Genomic DNA, 14,429 nt, shown 5'->3' on the forward strand with positions numbered 1-14,429 from the left:
ACATCCCTTGCCTGGCGCACGTGATGAACCTAGTAGTTCAGCGGTTCCTGAGGACATACCCAGGCGTGCCCGATCTGCTGTTGAAGGTGCGTCGAGTGTCCAAACATTGTAGAAATTCCAGTACTGCTTCGGGGGCACTCGCCAAGATGCAGGAGCGCTTCAATCTCCCCCACCATCGCTTGCTGTGTGATGTCCCTACGCGCTGGAATTCTACGCTGCACATGCTAGCCCGCTTTTGCGAGCAGAAGAGTGCAGTGGTCCAGTACATGACGGCGCAGTACCGAGGCGCATCCGGCCAGCTGCCAAGCTTCTGTGGATCCGATTGGGCCAACATGTTGGACCTCTGCCAAGTCCTCCAAAATTTTGAGCAATCCACGTTGCTTGTGAGCAGTGACAACTCTTCAGTCAGCATTACCATACCACTGCTGTGTTTACTGAAGAGGTCGATGTTAAAAATCAAGGAAACAGCTGTCATGATGCAACTGGGGGAATCTGAAGGAGAAAACGATCAGCGTGATGGTACCAACATCAGGCCATCCGCCTCAGGGAACGCTGGCCCCAGCAGCTATGACGAAGAAGAGGAGGAGGAACAGCTGGAGTTGGAGCAGGAATTTCATGCCACCACTGACGAGGGCCAGAGCGGTGCACGTTGGACTTCCACAATTCAACGCGAATGGTCAGCAGAAGCAGACCAGGAGGAAGGTGACGACTATGATGCATCACAACAACTATCACAACGCTCACAAGAGGATGATGAGGATTCTGGTAGGACTCTGGCACACATGGCTCAATTCATGCTAGACTGCATTGAACGTGACCCACGCATTGTGCGCATTCTGGACAACACCAATTACTGGGTTTATACCCTTCTGGATCCACGGTACAAACACAATGTTCCAAAACTGCTTGAAGAAAGAGTCAGACAGGTCAAAATGGAAGAATACCAGCAGGCCCTTGTGGAGACTTTAGAGAGGAGATTGACATCCTCCCCCTCCTCTAGCCAGTTGTACGCAGACAGACTGACTTCCGCAAACCCAGGACGACCAGGAGGGCAGCAAACAACGCAAGCCGCAGCTAGTACCCAAAAGGGAATGGTATCGGCAGTGTCCTTGGAGTGGGAAAATTTTCTGACACCCATGCAGCCGCAGCCCACTGAACAGCAAGCGTGCAGATCCACCTCCAACACCGATCGCCTGGAGAAGATGGTCAAGGACTACATGTCAGATGGCGTAGCTGTGTCGAACCATCCATCTGCACCCTTCAACTATTGGGTATCGAAGCTAGACACCTGGCACGAACTGGCAATGTACGCAATAGAGGTGCTGGCTTGCCCGGCAGCCAGCGTTATGTCGGAACGCTGTTTCAGTGCTGCCGGAGGCATCGTCACAGATCGGCGTATCCGCCTCTCTACAGAAAATGCAGACCGTCTGACTCAAATTAAAATGAATCAATCCTGGATTGGAAATGACTACGCAACACTCCAGGACCCCAACCAAGTAACATGACCAATGAACATCTGGGATGGTGTTGCGTTTCCGGGCCCTGTTTATTGAACCTCTCATCTGTATTACATTTATGACTGCATGGCGGCAAAAAGCATTGCTGCTATATCCGCACGCTTTTTGTCCACATGCAAGGCCTGGGTTGTTGTGTCTCACAAAGCGTGGCCTTCTCCTCCTGCGCCTGCTCCTGTTCCATCACGTCTGCTGCTGCTGGGTTAGCGTTGCCGCGTGGTCCCTGTTTATTGAACCACTTATCTTTATTACATTTATGACTGCATGGCGGTACAAAGCATGCTATCCGCACGCTTCTTGCCCTCATGCAAGGCCTGGGTTGTTGTGTCTCACAAAGCGTGGCCTTCTCCTCCTGCGCCTGCTCCTGTTCCATCACGTCTGCTGCTGCTGGGTTAGCGTTGCCGCGTGGTCCCTGTTTATTGAACCACTTATCTTTATTACATTTATGACTGCATGGCGGTACAAAGCATGCTATCCGCACGCTTCTTGCCCTCATGCAAGGCCTGGGTTGTTGTGTCTCACAAAGCGTGGCCTTCTCCTCCTGCGCCTCCTCCTGTTCCATCACGTCTGCTGCTGCTGGGTTAGCGTTGCCGCGTGGTCCCTGTTTATTGAACCACTTATCTTTATTACATTTATGACTGCATGGCGGTACAAAGCATGCTATCCGCACGCTTCTTGCCCTCATGCAAGGCCTGGGTTGTTGTGTCTCACAAAGCGTGGCCTTCTCCTCCTGCGCCTGCTCCTGTTCCATCACGTCTGCTGCTGCTGGGTTAGCGTTGCCGCGTGGTCCCTGTTTATTGAACCACTTATCTTTATTACATTTATGACTGCATGGCGGTACAAAGCATGCTATCCGCACGCTTCTTGCCCTCATGCAAGGCCGGGGTTGTTGTGTCTCACAAAGCGTGGCCTTCTCCTCCTGCGCCTCCTCCTGTTCCATCACGTCTGCTGCTGCTGGGTTAGCGTTGCCGCGTGGTCCCTGTTTATTGAACCACTTATCTTTATTACATTTATGACTGCATGGCGGTACAAAGCATGCTATCCGCACGCTTCTTGCCCTCATGCAAGGCCTGGGTTGTTGTGTCTCACAAAGCGTGGCCTTCTCCTCCTGCGCCTGCTCCTGTTCCATCACGTCTGCTGCTGCTGGGTTAGCGTTGCCGCGTGGTCCCTGTTTATTGAACCACTTATCTTTATTACATTTATGACTGCATGGCGGTACAAAGCCTGCTATCCGCACGCTTCTTGCCCTCATGCAAGGCCGGGGTTGTTGTGTCTCACAAAGCGTGGCCTTCTTCTCCTCCTGCGCCACCCTCCTCCTGTTCCATCACGTGTGCTGCTGCTGGGTTAGCGTTACCGGTCCCTTTTCCTGGAACCTCTTATATGTATTACATTTATGACTGCATGCCGACAAAAAACATGTTACCTGTGCAAAGAAAACAGACATTTCCCGCATTTAAAAGACAGTTTTCCCTTTGAAACTTTAAAATCGATTTTCTCAAAAACTATAAGCTCTTTTTGCTAATTTTTTTTTCCTCTTGTACCCACTCCCAAGGTGCACATACCCTGTAAATTTGGGGTATGTAGCATGCAAGGAGGCTTTACAAACCACAAAAGTTCGGGTCCCCATTGACTTCCATTATGTTCGGAGTTCGGGTCGAACACCCGAACATCGCGGCCATGTTCGGCCTGTTCGGCCCGAACCCGAACATCTAGATGTTCGCCCAACATTACTAGTGACACACTCCCAACCCTCCACAATCAACCGGATCCAACAATTTCAGCCCAAAATAGATTCATTGGGCATTGTTTGTGGCATTGATTTCTAGCAGATTAGATTGTATCGGCTAGATATCAATAAAAATAATGACTAGTGTATGGCTTCCATAATTGTAAAAATAGTTTGTAATTGTATAACTATTATAAAAGTTTTATTAGTTCACATTAGTACACACTGGGGGGATTCTCAGGGATTTATTTATTTTCAAAAGCACTTAGTGAATGGCAGTTGCTCTGTCCAACTGCCAAAAAAACTGTAGGGAGCAGGGAAGCTGGCCAGCATCATTGTTTAAATCCTTTTTAGGGAATATCTTTATAAAGAATAAACGTTTTGCTGAGAATCACCTATGAAGAGATGGACCAGTCCAAAACCTGTCGCTTCTGTCAGATTTCTACTACCTACTGTAAGTGACAGCATTATAGGAGAAAAGTAATTTATGGCTCATTTTACTCTGGAATAAACATACTTATTTGTCTATGTTTGCACATATTTAAAATTTTACATTTTTTTGCCATAGTGCCCCTTTAATTAAAATAGATAGGTAATATAATTTCTTACCCACCCTGTTTTAAAAGAACAGGCACATTTTTGTGATTTGATGGGGGCAGCCATCTTTTTGGTTGAAAGGAGGTGACAGGGAGCATGAGACACAGTTCCAAGTGTCCTGTGTCCTGATCACCCCTCCCAGCTGTGCACGCTAGGCAACAAGAACAACAACATCAGAAATTCCATCATGCTTTGCACAGCATCAGGGGAAAAATGCCCAGACAGATTTCTTTGATGGTACGGAGCTTAGCTTCTGTGCCGCTAAAAATGAGGCTTGAGTAAGAAAAACAAGTTCTGATGCTGTGAAACTGTTAAAGAAATACCAAGCCTTTTCAGTGCGTCTGAGTAGAGTTTTAGTCTGGAGGTTCACTTTAAGAATAAATGGGCCTGATTCACAAAGCGGTGCAAAGTGTTTGCACGCGAGTGAAAAGCCCTTTATCACGCCTAAACTCAGTTTAGGCATGATAAGAAGAAACTCGTGCAGCGTCCATTAAGCCCTATGGGACTTTGCGCGCGCGCGTGGTTGCGCACGCAAAACTTTGCGCGCGGGAGCTTCGCGCGAAGAGCAGCACAAATCGGTGATAACTAGGTGATGCAAAGGTTATCACGCCTAAAGTCTTTTAGGCGTGATAACTGAGTTATCACCGCTTTGTGAATCAGGCCCAATGTATTGCTAAATCTAATTTTCTTTGGTTAAAGTGTACCTGATGGGAAAAAAAGTGTCCCCAAATGGGTACTTACCTCAGTTGAGGGGAACCCTCTGGATAATCCAGAGACTTCCACCTTCCCCTTCCTCCTCACCATTTTAGCAGTGGGACCTCTAAAATGCACATGGCCATGGCCCAGTCCATGAACAAATGCAGCCGCACTGCGTAGGTGCTGTACGCCTCACAACTGTGCAGCAGCACAGAGCCTCTTAGGCTTGGCTTTTTCTGCCAAGCTCAAGCGACTACATGCTACTGCGCAGGCGCAAGGCCACACTCGTTCATGGACGGGAGCACAGACTGAAACTTCCAGAGGGACCAGCACTGTATCAGTGGTCAGGAGGAGGATGTGGGGCCTCTATGGAGGTATTTATCTGATTTCTTCTCCTCAAGAGCCCACACATTTGTTTTAAGAGAAGTGATTATTGTTTTTACTGGGGGTATTTTATGTTTTCTTGCTGAGACATGCAGACCTTTTAAAGGACTAATGTAGGGAGGTAGGGGGGAAATGAATTGAACTTACCCGGGGCTTCTAATGGTCCCCCACAGACTTCCTGTGTTCGCGCAGCCACTCATCGATACTCAGATCTCCGTCTCCGGTTCACTTCCAGAATTTGCAACTTAAAAGTCAGAAAACCACTGCGCCTGTGCAGCTGAGCCCTTCCTCCCGCTGATGTCACCAGGAGTGTATTGTGCAGGCCCAGTATGGTCTGTGCCTTCGCAGTATGCTCCTGGTGACATCAGCGGGAGCAAGGACACAGTCGTGCAGCCACAGTGGTTTTCCGACTTTAAAGTCGGAAATTCCAGTAGTGAGTGGCATCGATGAGTGGCTGTGCGGGCACAGTATGTCTTTTGGGGACCATTAGAAGCCCCGGGTAAGTTCAACTCATTTTCCCCCTACCCCCTACAGTAGTCTTTTAAGTGTGCTAACGTTCAGGAATCAAACAGAAATTATACGGAGAAATCATGTTTTCAAAACGCTATGGTAGTGGTTTTCTCGAAGCAGGAAAAAAGGGCGCAGGAGACTTTCAGTGAAAAATAGGCGCCTATAATAAAAGTCAAATTTTTGCGGCATAATAGGGAAATTTTTGCACAAGGCGGCAGCCGCTAGCCGGTGCAGAATTTTACCTTCTTTGATGTAAATTGCAGCTTTTAGAATAAATAGAAAGAATAAGCCACATGCTTGCGGATAACTTTTAATTGTGGGGGGAGGGGATAGCTTTAGGGGGGGGGTTTAGGGTCAGGTGCTCTAGGAGGGGGTAGGTTTAGGCACCACCAGGGGGAATCTTAGGGTTAAGCACCACCAGGGAGGGGTCTTAATTAGGCACCATCAGGGGGTCAGGGTTAGGCTCCACCAGGGGAGGTTTAGGTTTAGGCACCACCGGGGGGGGTGGGTCTTAGGGTTAGGCACCACCAGGAAGGGGTCTTAGGGTTAGGCACCAATGGGGTAGAGGGTATTAGGGCTAAGCACCGCCAGAGGGGTCTAAGGGTTAGGAACCACCAGGGAGGGGTCTTAATTAGGCACCACCAGGGGGTCAGGATTAGGCTCCATCAGGGGGGTTTTAGGTTTAGGCACCACCAGGGGGAGGGTCTTAGGGTTAGGCACCACCAGGAAGGGGTCTTAGGGTTAGGCACCAATGGGGTAGAGGGTCTTAGGGTTAAGCACCGCCAGTGGGGTCTTAGGGTTAGGAACCACCAGGGAGGGGTCATAATTTGCCACCACCAGGGGGTCAGGATTAGGCTCCACCAGGGGGGTTTTAGGTTTAGGCACCACCAGGGGGGAGGGTCTTAGGGTTAGGCACCACCAGGAAGGGGTCTTAGGGTTAGGCACCAATGGGGTAGAGGGTCTTAGGGTTAAGCACCGCCAGAGGGGTCTTAGGGTTAGGAACCACCAGGGAGGGGTCTTAATTTGGCACCACCAGGGGGTCAGGATTAGGCTCCACCAGGGGGGCTTTAGGTTTAGGCACCACCAGGGGGGAGGGTCTTAGGGTTAGGCACCACCAGGAAGGGGTCTTAGGGTTAGGCACCAACAGGGGGGGTTAGCATTAGACACCACAAGGGGGGTCTTAGAATTAGACACCACCAGGGAGGCGAACGGTTCTGTGTGAAATTAGGGTTAGGTTTAGCCATAGTAAAATTTCAGTAAATATTACTGATATTTTACTATCAAAATGTAGTGGTAGAATATCACTAAGTTTAGCGATATTTTACTAGCGGTAATCCTCTGCGCCCCTTTTTTTCAGGCACCTTTTTTACATGTATGCAGTTTTCTACCCCTTTGTAAAGATAAGCAATTTTATTATTGTTAGAGCATGGATAATCCATTACATTTCTAGAAAAATAAAGAACTGGCATTAGCAAACAAAATGTAATTTTCTGTAGGTTTGAGGTGGGCCGGTGCTCTATTCCTGGTGCACGTTGCACCTCTTGCGATGATTGAGAACCGTCTTGGCGTCAGGGTGCAGCACAGGTCACTTGATGCCACAGTGAAAGGTTTCAGCAATTCCCAGTGTGCCGCATAATTCATTTTTAGTGCTATTTTCCTGGACAGCGCATGAAGCATTTAACCGGGATTGTCAGCACTGGTCTTCCTTAGGAGAAGCATGACAAATCTGATGAATACATGTTTTTATTGCAAGCTCTTCCTAGTCTTACCTTACCCAAACAAACCTGCTTTATTGCCGCTGTGTGAATCACACGGCTTATTGTCTTTGGGAGCTCATAATGGAATTACAACCTGTGGCAACTGTATGTGTTGGTTTTTGTAGGTCATAAGACCAGCAGCAGTAGGGAGCTCAGCAGGAGGGCTCTTCAGCAGGCCATCAGTAGAAGAACATCATCAAATGACAGAAAATGGCTAGGCCACCAGAAGATCTTCTCTTTACACAATACACACATGTCAGTGGATACCTCTGTGCCCCATGAATGTACAAGTGCTGTGGCAAGATGAAATCTCCGGATTGGCTGAATGGAAGTGTTCTATCTGCTGCAGTCATGCAAGAATTTAAAGGATAACTGTATTTACAAATGGAAGCATAGTCAGTGACTACGAGCCCTAGGGCAAGCGTTACACTGGACCAAAACAGCACTCTATATATAATAATTGCATGGTTATTACATGGGTCCAAAACCCAAAAGCTGTTTATGAAGGACAGACCCTGTGCGAGGATATAAGGATGACTGGGATGTTTGTAAGTGAAGTTATCCTTTAACCAATTCTGGAGCTTTGTAATTGAAATCTACGCCATGTTTTGGACCTGTTATTCCTGCCAGGTCATAGAATTCAATTACTGCGCCTCATGCTCCCGCCGCTACCGCCAATCGTGCAACTCTACCGTTGCTGAGGCCCACTCGCTCTGCTGTCGGTAAGACAGCAGAGCTCTGCAAGCCAGTCAGGAGCCGATTTCATTGGTTCCTCACCCTGTGATCACTGTGATTGGCTGTGGGTGGCTCACAGTAATCACAGGGCCAGGAGCCAATAAAATCATCTACTGACTGGCTCATGGAGCTCTGCTGTCATACTCGCATCTGTGAGACCTGTGTTTTGTTTTTTTTTTACCAAAAAGTCTCTAGTCCTTAACCTATTTTGGTTCCTGGACGTAGTTTCTACGTCCAGGAACCATGCGCGCTACCGCGCGCTCCTGCGGCCGATCGCGCGCGTGCACGCGCACTCCCGGCCGCGGATTCGGTAGCCAGGGAATCAATGTATCGGGCTATGGTGCCCGATCATTGATTCCTCTCCCCCGCTGAAAAAGCGACAGCTTCTCTCGGAAGCTGCGCCTTTTCTGGCCGTTCCCTTCCCGATGCGTCACTGTAAGCGTATGTTACGCTTAGAGTGACGTCATGTGAACAAACTCATGGCCGCCATCTTGTGGCCAAAAAGTAATACTACACCTGTAAAAAAAAAAAATTAAAATTAACACACCTTTACATTATAAATCTATTGTTTACCTCCCACCCTCCCAAAACTACCCAAATAAAATGTTTACTATAAAAAAAAAAAAAACATTACAATAAAAAAAACAAAACATGTAAATATTTACCTATGGGTCTAAACTTTTTAAATATCAATGTAAAGATGAAATATTTCTATATTTTTTTTATTTTAAACTTGTAAATAGTGATAGATGCAAAACGGAAAAAATGCACCTTTATTTCCAAATAAAATATTGTCGCCATACATTGTGATAGGGACATAATTTTAATGGTGTAATAACCGGGACATATGGGCAAATACAATACGTGAGTTTTAATTATGGAGGCATGTATTATTTTAAAACTATAATGGCTGAAAACTGAGAAATAATGAATTTTTTCAATTTTTTCTTATTCTTCCTGTTAAAATGCATTTACAGTAAAGTGGCTCTTAGCAAAATGTACCCCCCAAAGAAAGCCTAATTGGTGGCGGAAAAAACAAGATATAGATCAGTGCATTGTGATAAGTAGTGATAAAGTTATAGGCTAATGAATGGGAGGTGAACATTTCTCACGTGAAAACGACGGAACCTGAATGGGTTAAGGGGCCAGGGACTTCTGGTATGGAAGTGGTTAAAAAGAAATCTTTGGGTCCAAAAACAGATACTTACCTAGGCCCGGTTCACATTAGCATTCCCTGTCCGGATTCGCCGGGCCGGATCCGGACCGTATACTGTACAAACGGAACGTACGTTCCGCATAGCAATGCAAAGGCTATGTGGACGTTCACACGTGTCCGTTCCGTACAGTACAGAGCCGGACCGGATCCGGACTCCGGACACTTTTCCAACATGCGCTATTTTTTGGGTCCGGATCTCCGGCCCACGCACCCAGACCGGAGCCGGACCTGAGCCTGACAGCACCATCCAGAACACAGAAACCAATGGGAAACGGAAGGCACAGAACACACTGCCTACAAACACCTGACGTTCTACCCCACTTCCTATGCGTATCCAAGCGGCCATTTTGGATGGGGACACATGGGCCAAGCATGTCTGGAGTGGAGCAGCAGTGACAGACATGCTGGAGCTGTTTGGCAGAATGTCGGAGGTGGAGGTGAGGCCTACAGCGGAGGAACCTGATTCTACAGGTGCACCTTCTGCTGACCCCAACATTTTTTTATTTAATTTCGCTATTTTTTGCCCACGGATCTGGATGGCAGCCTGATGCATGCCTGATGCAAACGGACCAGATCCGGATCGGATCCGGATCGGAACCGTACGGTTCCGATCCGGATCAGGTCCTGATCCGATCAGGATCCGATCAGGATCCGGTCCGTTTGCATGGCAAAACGCAAGTTTGAATGGGGCCTAAGGAGAGGGAAGCCAGTCTCCTGATCCTAAAAATAATAATATCAGTCATTATGAAAGATGCATCGAGAAGATGTTAGCCCCTGTCACAATAACATCAGGGCCCCCTATTATTATTGATTTATAAAGCGCCAACATATTCTGTGGTGCTGTACAAAGTAAGAAACAAATATGGCGTACATAATAATACAGACACTAGTACACACTAAATATAGATGCTGGTACAAAATTCAATTATTGAAATAACTTATGCAATTTACTTTCTCTCCTAAGTTTTCTCCTGAAAATAATTATTCATCTTCTCTGCTTCAAATAACTTTTCTGCACTCAGAAGTCTAAGCAAAACTAGAAACATATGTGCTAAAATTTTAACCGTAATAAGTAGTTAAATAGAGTTTAGAGAGTTTTAGGGTTGAGGCCCATGTATTGTGTATTCTTTTAAATCACAAACTGGCTCAAAAGCAATTACATTTTTGCATATTTTGTACCCAAAAAACAAAAAAAAAAAAAACTAAGTTGAAGAATAGAAAAGAAAATAACTACATTGTTACTTAGGATCTTGGCTTTTTAAATATATTTGCCATGAGGGTATATTACTATTATTATTTTTTTCAAATAAGGTCTTGTAATCATCGATAACGTACAATGAAAAAGCAAGAATAAAAAAAAAAACACAGAAAAAAAACATCTTTATTTCCAAATACAATATTGTCACCATACATTGTACAAGGAACATAATCAAAATGTTGTAATAACCAGGATGGATAAGCAATCAAAATTTGTGGGTTTAACTTATGGTTGGCACTGCTTATAGTAAAGCTATTATGGATGTAAATGGTAAATGGAGAAATAGTGTGTTTTTTCAATTTTTTCCCTTATTTCTTCCTTTAAAGTGCATAGAAAATAAGGTAATTACTAAACAATATTTTCACTTACTTAAAATCGAATTTGTTTTTTAAACTATCTTTTCAGCACTTTGCCAGTGAAAAGAGTACCAAAGAGTAGATGGCAAAGTCCAATCAAAATTATTCTGAGCATTTTCTCACCCGGCAGAAAACTCAGAAGAAAAGTAAATTGCATATGGGCCATGGGTCTGAGTTATCACCTAGGAGATCATTTAACATCTTCTGTTTAAAATAAGTTTTCAACATTTTACAAATGAATAAGTACTGGTACCAAAAGTTGGTGAAAAAGTACCATCAATATTATTCTATTTGATAGTATTTTCTTGCTTGCTGGTTGCTTAAAAGGCATTTTATGACAAGATGTGAAAACTTGAATTGCATATGGGCCATGGACAGTGAAGAAGAGACTGGAAACCAGCGGAAGCCTTGCTAGAAAAGTGAGTATGTGCTGTCCTCCCTACAGTTCAATTATACTACGGATACCCAGAGTTTCGTTTTAAAGAAAACCTGTAGTTTCGTTTTAAAGAAAACCTGTATGCAGTTCTACTCCTATCAAACTGCAGTTACCGTAGAGACTAGAGATGAAAGAAATGTGTTTCTTGCTTCGCAATTGTTCTTGTGCACAGAGAAACCGTCTGCTGTCATTTTAGAAGCAGCTGACAGCTGTTTAAAAAAGTTTTCTAATGAATAATGCAGCCTGTTACTGGGACTTGCTGCACTGGGATTGAGCACATCAGTCTCTTCCACATAGCAAATACCTGGGATAGCACTGAGCAAGCAATGAGTATATATTTTACACTGGGAATGGGAAGTGGACAATCAGAGGAACAAACTCTGATTGGTTACTGAATAAGCAGAGCTACTTACCAATCAGAATTCTGCCCTGGACTTTGTTTACATCGGCAATGGCTCTCGAGAGGGATTTGCAGTGGCGCAGCAATAGGGGTTGCAGAGGTTGCGACTGCATCGGGGCCCTTGGGCCAGAGAGGTCCGAAGGGCCCTCCCTAAACTGCAGTATTAGCTCTCTATTGGTCCTGTGCTCATAATAATCACTTCTATAGATACTTTGAATATTGTTAATCATTGACAAACTGTTCCCCATCCCCCTCTTGCACTGTAGTTGCCATTGGAAGATTTCAATTGTTATGTATAGTAATGTCAAACTTGCATCGGGGCCCACAGCTGCTTAGCTACGCCCTAGGTTCTCAACGTATGGTACGCGTACCCGAGGGGGTACTTCTGATTGTTCCAGGGGGTACTCGAGCTTAAAATACAAAGAATAACAAATTTAGAGTTTTAGAAAAAGATAAATCTTATTTAAACAATACCAAATGTGTGTTTTAGCTAATTAAAAACAATTGTAAATGCTTGGAAATGGTTTAGAACCAATTGTGTTCTACAATTAAATATATTTTTGTCAAGGGGTACGTGTGATGTTTACTATGCTAGGGGGTACTTGGTGGGTACAGGGTTTTAAAAGGGGTACATACCAATAAAATGTTGAGAAACACTGAGCTATGCCATTAGGGATTTGCCTTATTATCTGTACTGTTGTGGATAGTTGATTCCTGTTCTGCCCTGGCTAGGAATAGTGTTGGGCGAACAGTGTTCACCACTGTTCGGGTTCTGCAGAACATCACCCTGTTCGGGTGATGTTCGAGTTCGGCCGAACACCTGGTGGTGTTCGGCCAAACTGTTCGGGGTTCGCCCGAACTGCGGAATGACTAGCCGAACAGGGCCGAACAGGGCCCCTGTTCGGCCGAATACTGCCCCCCTATGGGGTCGCAGGCATAAGGGGGGAGCATGCCCCGATCGCGGGGGGGGTCGGAAATTCCCCCCACCCCCTCCGCTAGCGCTCCCCCCTCTGCCCGCTTCCCCATACAAAAGTTCCAGGAAGTAAAACAGTACCGGTGGTACTAGTGGGTGGCTGGCAGTGGGCGGCACTGTGAAGTGAGTGACTGAGGAGGAGGAGTCCAGAGAGTGACGCGTTGAGGGAGGCCGGGCAGCAGGCGGTTCAGCAGTAGTACCGTACTACTGCTGAACCGCCCGCTGCCCGCCCTCTCTCAACGCGTCACTCTCCGGACTCCTCCTCCTCAGTCACTCACTTCACAGTGCCGCCCACTGCGAGCCACCCACTAGTACCACCGGTACTGTTTTACTTCCTGAAACTTTTGTATGGGGAAGCGGGCAGAGGGGGGAGCGCTAGCGGAGGGGGTGGGTGGAATTTCCGACCCCCCCCCCCCCCGCGATCGGGGCATGCTCCCCCCTTATGCCTGCGACCCCATAGGGCCCCCAAAAGCGGGATGTTCGGGGAGTTCGGGGTTCGGCCCGAACATGCCGAACATCGCGGCCATGTTCGGCGAACTTTCCCGAACCCGAACATCCAGGTGTTCGCCCAACACTAGCTAGGAACAGAGAGAAGACACTGTTTATGTAGAGATTTGGTGAATCTTGTAAATAAATCTAATTTCAGTTATCCTGCCTCCGTGACTATTGAACACAACAATAAACAACTTTGCGCTCTCGCCATTACATTTGCCGCCCTCCAACCATGTGTAACCATACCCCTATGTGCAACATCCCTCCCTAGGCCGTGGCCTTTGTGGTCTTAATAGAAATTTAGCATTGGGTAGGCCCCAGGTGGCTGCTACACTTTAAATACTTCTAATCTTTTCACTGTGCCTGTTTATGTTAATGATCACTGTTTAAATGAATACACATCTAAAAAAAAAGCTTTAGACGCAGAGAACAGCCTCTACTTTGTCTCTGACAAATGCATGTCAATCAAGAATACTATTTTCTCTCTGTCTCATTAGCCTTCCCCAATGGCAGCAAATCCTTTCTAAGTCTGCTACGTTAAAATATGACTCCTTGCCTGTTTGTGTTGTCACAGAAGCATGACACTCATTCATCCGATCACTAACTCCGAATGCCGAAATTTCCCTACAGAATGGTGCACTGTCCCCCCCCCCCAGGAGAAAAGGAGACCCCTATATGGAAATCTACAATAATTTCAATGAAACATATTCATTTGTTAATGCAGAGAAGTGAATGGATGTGGAGGGGGAGGGGGGTGACAGGTCATATTTATTGGGGTGCAGACAGTTTAAGAAAACAGTGCAAGGCAACAAGTCTGTTTTCTAGTACATCTGGCAGGCTTGGTTAGGAAAGATTTCTTGCTAATTAAATCTACCTTGGACGCAGCTCCATAGAGAGCCGATTGTAACTGTAAGAGGACGTTGATGTGGATTTTAAATATTTATTATAACCGAGGTAGGTTATAAAAACAGACATTCTTCCTTTCAACACTCTATAATGTCAGATTTAAAGGTTCTGTCTCTGAATGATTTGCCAGCAGTTGTCAGGGATTTCAAAGCCATCTATCACCCTCCCACTACGGTATCCAGTGACGGCAGAAAATTACACTGGTGATTTATTAAACATGAGCCCAGGAAAGGGAAAGAAAAAAACTCTCGTCTTATAAACAGCATCTTTAGGCTTCCCCACCTGTTGCACAATTCAGTAAGTGATTTTTTTTCTCCATGTTCAGATAGCAGATAAAAAATGATAATGCTCACCGGCCCTTATTTGTCAAAGTGATCCGCCAGTGTTTTGTACAAAGCAAGATAAAGTCTGGTATACACGTTAAATAACCTACTATCATTTGTATTATGATTACATCAGGAGGCAGTCTTTTG

At 45.9% G+C, this 14,429-nt stretch overlaps 1 long non-coding RNA gene across 1 annotated transcript; it reads left to right on the plus strand.

Annotated features, from left to right (window-relative positions):
• The first annotated feature begins 3,540 nt into the window (after positions 1 to 3,540).
• LOC137525620 (uncharacterized) lies at positions 3,541 to 7,569 on the plus strand. The gene is made up of 2 exons (XR_011022960.1): positions 3,541 to 3,694; positions 7,310 to 7,569. It is a non-coding gene; the product is annotated as an uncharacterized lncRNA (long non-coding RNA).
• The last annotated feature ends 6,860 nt before the right edge of the window (positions 7,570 to 14,429 follow it).

This window comes from Hyperolius riggenbachi, chromosome 7 (genome assembly GCF_040937935.1).
Source record: "Hyperolius riggenbachi isolate aHypRig1 chromosome 7, aHypRig1.pri, whole genome shotgun sequence".
Classification (NCBI taxonomy): Eukaryota; Metazoa; Chordata; class Amphibia; order Anura; family Hyperoliidae; genus Hyperolius; species Hyperolius riggenbachi.